The sequence below is a fragment of the Alligator mississippiensis genome, chromosome 7 (genome assembly GCF_030867095.1).
Source record: "Alligator mississippiensis isolate rAllMis1 chromosome 7, rAllMis1, whole genome shotgun sequence".
Classification (NCBI taxonomy): Eukaryota; Metazoa; Chordata; order Crocodylia; family Alligatoridae; genus Alligator; species Alligator mississippiensis.
In genome coordinates, this window is record NC_081830.1 from 29887987 (window position 1) to 29894059 (window position 6073).

The 6073-nt window shown below is 48.5% G+C and overlaps 1 long non-coding RNA gene across 1 annotated transcript; it reads left to right on the forward strand.

The window, feature by feature from the left end:
* Positions 1-488: 488 nt before the first annotated feature.
* On the forward strand, positions 489-2612 carry LOC132251398 (uncharacterized). Its single transcript, XR_009463412.1, has 2 exons — positions 489-1258; positions 1649-2612. It is a non-coding gene; the product is annotated as an uncharacterized LOC132251398 (long non-coding RNA).
* The last annotated feature ends 3461 nt before the right edge of the window (positions 2613-6073 follow it).

The following is a 6073-nucleotide window of genomic DNA, read 5'->3' on the forward strand; positions in this document are numbered from 1 at the left end:
TTTAACCACAATCAGAGGTTTCCCACGTCTAACCCCTATCTGGGCCTATGTTCCTCACAACTCACAGCCTTGTTGGTTAGTGTTCTTGTGAGAGATACGGGGTCACGTTCTCGCGGGTACAGGGGAGAGCTCACCTTCCTGGCACACGTGTTTTATGTATAAGGAATGGCTCAGGCACCTCATTCTTGGAGAGGGTTTGAGTAGCTGACTTCTGAGGAACCTCTCCAACTCTTCTGTTGGGACTTTGAATCTCTTTCAGAGGTAATGTTTAAGCCACCTCCTCTGCAGCAGTTCCTGCTGTCTGTCTTAGTTCCCTGCTTTGTCAGTCCTGCTTTTGCCGGTTCCATCTTTAGGCCCCGGCTCTTCCCGTGGATTGTCAACTTTTGGTTCTCAACCTTTTCAGGCTCGAGGCAGACCTTGTTAGACTTGATGCACCCTTCGAAAAATGCCAGCTCTTAGTTTTTACTTTTTTTTGGGGGGGGGGGGGGGGGGACTGCAGAAAACTCTGATCAATTCTGTGCTGCAAAGAGCTCAGAGAGACCACAGCTGGTCAGAATGTTTTTGACGCTATTGATTCCTATGTGAAATCTCTGGGTTTAATTTATGAGTCAGGTGTGTAAGCCTCACATGTTTGCAGCCATGGTGCCCTGGGTGAGACTCACTGGTGTAGAAAACCTGCGCATCTAACTTGGGGCCCTGGATCTCGCCAGGCAGCAAGAAGTCAGGGAGTCTGGCACACCAAGCAGTATGGCAAAACTGACATCCCTTTGTGTGGCTCTAGCACTTAGTTCGGATCCTGCAGGAGACTCCCTTGTTCCAACCTTTTAGACAACCTGGTCTCCAGATGTAGCTGGGGGGGAAAAAAGGGAGAGAAGGCTGCTGATGGGTGGCTCTAGGATTTTGAAAGGGGGTGGGGGTACAGGAGATGTGACGGGTGCCCCAGGTTGTGGATGTAACTCCCTGCTCCCAGTGCCAGCCTCCCCTTACCTGGCTAGGTCGACAAGATGGTGGTAGAGGTGGCAGCAGCTAGGGATTTCTGGGTTCGCCAAAGCAGGTAAGACTCCCCTCACCCCTGGGTTTTGGCAGCCCCTCCCCTCCAGAGTTCAGCAACATCTCCCCTCCCTCCTTGTCCCTCACTCTCCCCAGGGTGCAAGAAGGCAGAATCTACTTGCCACTGCCCACATCACTGGCCAAATGCAGCACCGCATGCAGCTGAGCACAGGACCTTCCTGCAGCTGGAGCCCCTGTGAGCAGGAAGGTAGGGAGCCTGCCTGGCTGATCTGGGGGTGGAGGAAGCCTCAGAGCTGCTCCAGGTGGGGGCTGCCCGGCTCCAGGTGGGGGCTGTGAGGAGCAGCTGCATGAGGTGCTCAGCTGGGCAAGGGACAGCAGCGGCAGAGGGCAAGTCCCCACTTCCTGGGTCTGCTCCTTGCTTGGTCCCCTTGCCAGGTGTCCCCCACCAACTGGAGGGCTCCAGCCATGCCTCACCCCTATCCCCATCCATGGTCTGAGGTCAGTTCCTGCCCAGCTTGCTGGGGACTGAACTGGAGCCAGCATACGAGCCACACAGTGGAAGGTTGGCGGGGACGGAAGTGGGGGATGACCGCCCAGCCACACTCCCCTCAATCTGCCCTATAATTTTCTGTTACAGATAATGTCTAGTCCCCTTGGTTTGTCATCTGCAGCCATCAGTGCAACAAGGAGACTTAGAAAGTTTGGGAGCTCAGTAAATACAAGAGTGAAGAACATTGTTCCCTTCCCAGGATCTCTCTCTCCACATCCCAACATGCTTCTGTCCCTTTCCCCTGCTTCTTGCAGCCAGTTTTAGGCAGATGCACAGAGAAGTAAGGCTGCAAGGGACCTCAAGAGATCATCAATCTAACCCATGGCCTTGGTATTAGCACCATGCTCTAACCATCTGAGCTACTAACAGCCTTGTGTCTTCCTCTTTCCTTTTATTCCTCTGCTGGGCCAGTGAGCCAGAGCTACTACTACTGGCTACCTCAAAACATGGTCATGGCAAGAAGTTTGCTGTGGCTCAGAGCAACTTTCAAGAGAGTTTTTCTTTTCTCTTCATGCCAAAGAACGTCTGGGACTTCAGGTTTGGGAAGAAAGACATCAGATGGCATCATACAGGTCATACAATCACATGTGAGCTGACAAGCTCAAAATAATTAGTTAAAAATGGCCTGGGCCCAAACCCCTTCATTATGAGGCTTTGGTTAAGCCAGTGCTGCCTTTTCCTACTGCATGGCTATTTGCTGTTGGAGTTCCTGTACCTATAAAGAAAGATAACTTTATGAGTATCTATCTATCTATCTATCTATCTATCTATCTATCTATCTATGCTGCCTTTTCTTACTGCATGGCTATTTGCTGTTGGAATTCTTTAACTATAAAGAAAAATATAAGTTCCTGAGCCTTTGTCTGTCTGTCTGGCATGCATATGTATCTGTATCTATGGATATCTCTATATCTTTTTATATATAGGCATACATACATACGTGTGTGTGTGTGTGTGTGCAAGTATACATGCATGCATGTGTGTGTGTGTGTGTGTGTAAACTGTACCATATATAAAATATTAAAGCATTTCCTTTCAGAAACTCTTGAAACCAGACTGCATGATTGCTCATTTGGCTTCCAGATGACTGCAGTGTATTTTGCTGTGAGTGCAGCTGCTTTTTGCTGAGAGCAGTAGTGCATTGCAATGCTGATTACTGCTGTACTGTCCAGTGGGGAGAGTAGCGTATGGGCTCCACAAACTGAGACAAGGTTCTTTGAAAGCTTGTGACCTGGCTGAAAACAAAGAAAATTTGTGTGCGTGTGTATTGGGGAAGGGGGGCGGGGGGGGGAATCGATATTAAATATGTAGACATAACGAGAGAGAGAGATGTAAGATTAGGCTCTCTTGCTGAGCTGGATGTTTGGCCTTAGCATCTACTGAAATGCTTGCTGAAGGTGGACATTAAGCAGTTGGTCAAGGGGAGGATGTATCACATGGTCTCATCAAAAGCCATCTTTTAAATCCAGCAGTCCACCAAGTGTTCCTTAGGCCCACTGACAATATTTCACTAAATGAAGGTCCATGCTATTCTCTTTTAAAGCGAAGGTGGTATTAGTAGGACCATTAACCACCCTTCATATGCTCACCTGCTGGTTAGACCGTTTGCCCAGGAAGTAGAAGATCCAAGTTCAAGGGCCTCCTCAGCCTGAGGAAATTCAAACCCACTTCCTCCACCTCCCAAGAAAGCAGCCCAGCCATTAGGCCATGGGAGACCTCTCTGACCGGGTGGTTCAGACACTCTCATTGGATGCGGAAGAGAGACGTGGTTTCTGGGCCCTACTCCCAGGGCTGTTTCTGTATTTAATCCAATGGAAAATACAAAAAGATTCTGGGGAGCAGGAGCTAGAACCCAAACTTTCCCCCATTGCCAGTTGCATGCTCTAGCCCCTAGGCCAGAGAGCTGTACTCCCTCTCTCTCTGGTAGTCCCCAATGTTCTTGGCCTCACAAATTGGGCACGCTTTTTTGCATGGGAGCATAGCACTCCTCCCTGCAACCCTTAGTCAATAGCTTAGTGATTACAGGCAGGTGGTAGGTGGGAGAACTGAACCTAAGTTTCCCACTTCCTAGACAAGCTTGATAACAACTAGGCAATCATATTATATGATTATGAACTTTGTGTCAGCAGCCCTCAGTGCATAGTGAGAGAAGTGTGAGCCCTGCTCAGCTCTTTGACAAGGGGGTGTAGGCCCTCTGTGCTGAAGAGGGGGTTCAGGCCTTAGGATTCCCGGCGGAGAGATGCCTGGCCACAGCCCTGGGCTAGGTGTTTGAGGCAAGGGATTTATGACGCGTGACGGTTCCTTTCTGGGCCACCACTGGCTGGCTGACCCCTGAGCATATGGACTGTGGTTGGCCCCCCGCGAAGGGGTGCCTTTGTGCCAGGTAAATTATTCTAGTTTGAACATGGAGTAAGGTCTGTCACCCTACATACTCACCAAGGCAGCCTTCTGTTTCTCCCAGTGGATGATCAAAGTGTGGTTCATGACCAACTCTAAGTTAATCCACTTAAAGTGTAGAAGCAAGTTTCTTACCCCTCCTGGGTGTATAAGTGCCTCCATTATAGGACTAGGGAGACATCTATGTATATCTGGAAGGGGAGCCTATGTCTACAATGGGGGCATTTATGAATCAAGAGTAATGGAATTGCTCCTACACTTTAGTTGGGTAACTTGGGTAACCCTCTGGTCTAGGTCAGTGGTTCTCAACCTTTTTTGTACCAGGACCCATTTGTAAACATCAATGGCCAGTCCTGACCCAGTGTCCCTCACTCCTGACCCACTGCCCCCTATCCCCAGGCCCCAGCCCAGCACCATGTGGGGCAGGGGGGTCCCAAGCAGCTCCTCACAGGCTGCAACTCTGCCAGCCTGCAAGGGAAAAGCCACGGTTTCCCTCATTTTTCTCCTTTAAAGGATTAGAATCCATTTTTAAATTTTGTTTGCAACCTTTTCATATATTCTTGTGACCCACTTTTGGGTTGTGACCCACGAGTCGAGAAACGCTGGTTTAGGTGAAGTAGATTTCTGCCCTAAGTAGTGCAGAACTTCAGGGATTTGCTCAGGTATACCAGTGTGAGCACCTCCTAGCTTGCCAGGTAACAGCTGCCCAAGAGACCCAAACAAAGTCTGAAAGCCATGTGCGACAGCACAGATCTGTATCTAACCCTGCTAGCCACTGTTCTTAGCACACATACCAGTGGGTGAGGAGCAAGGGTTTCCCACAGCATCAGGCTTAATTCAGGCTGGGCAAATACCCGACTTGAAAATTCAGCTGGAAGAAAGGACCAGCAACTGTCATGGTGGCAGCTACACAAAAGCACCCTTCGAGACGCCAGCAGAGCAACCAGGCTACTGGAGACTGAGCAATACCAGCTGGGAGCCTACACAGGTCCCTGCCTGCTGATGAGAGCTATAGTCTAGCAGTATGCTAGGGAAATGGACAGCCAAGAGGACCCACAAAGCAAGTTGGACTTGGGACACATTTGAGACAGTCTAGATGTCTTGTGGGTTGAAGGAGAAAATTCAGTTTCTCAAGGGGGATGCCTGTACCAAGAGGCCCAGCTCACCAGCTTCCAGCCTCGTGTCTGCACAGGTCAAGGGAAGCTTTTCCATGGTCAGCACTAGGTGCTGGATCAGGCAGGGAGCTGAGCTGGACTGCTAGGTCATGTAGTCCACCTCCCCTGCTCAGGACAGAATCATCCCTGCATGAATCATCCCAGCTGAACGTTTGTTTGGTCTGTTCTTAAAAGACGTCTGGTAGACGTCAGTGTGTTCTTTAGCTCAAATGAAAATACCGTTGATGTTAATGACAACAGCTTGTAACCCTGTAGAGATCAGACCCGTTACGTCTTGAAATATCATGGGGGCAGAACCATTTCCAAATGGCATTCACTTATATTTATCATTTCCATATGGTGCATTAGAAATCACCAGCTCCCTAACGCCCACTGTTTGCCCCCATCTGCTAGGGCAACAAGAAATTTCCTTGGCAGATGCATTCCAGACCAATACATTTGTCCATTTATGCAGCTGTGGCTGGGGAGTCGTCAGAGAAACACATCCCCTTCCTTCCCCTTTCATGTGAAAGGTTTTGCTTCTGGTACAGCCAGTCAGGAAAGAGATGTACCCCCGTAGGAAATCCAACGTGCATATGAAATTGTTTCCCGTTCACAGAATTGCAAATAGACTTACTTTTCCATTTGCTGGTTACAATTTTAACTGACATTTTTATCACCGTTTTTGTCATTGTCAAAATTGTTTAGGAATGTCCTGTTTGCCTTAAAAAGTAATCTTCCCAGGGCACTTGGCAAAAAAAAATAAAGTAAGGTTTTTTAGTAAGCACATCATGCAATAATAATTTTGAAAGAAAAGTTTAAGAATCTTTTAACAGTGGTTAAAATACTGGCACTTTGTTGCAAGAAAAAGCAAATCGAAGCCAAGTCAACAATGAATCACTCCAAGTTTCATTTTGATAAAGGACTTTTTTTAAAAACCTCAAGCCCACATTCTCCGCCA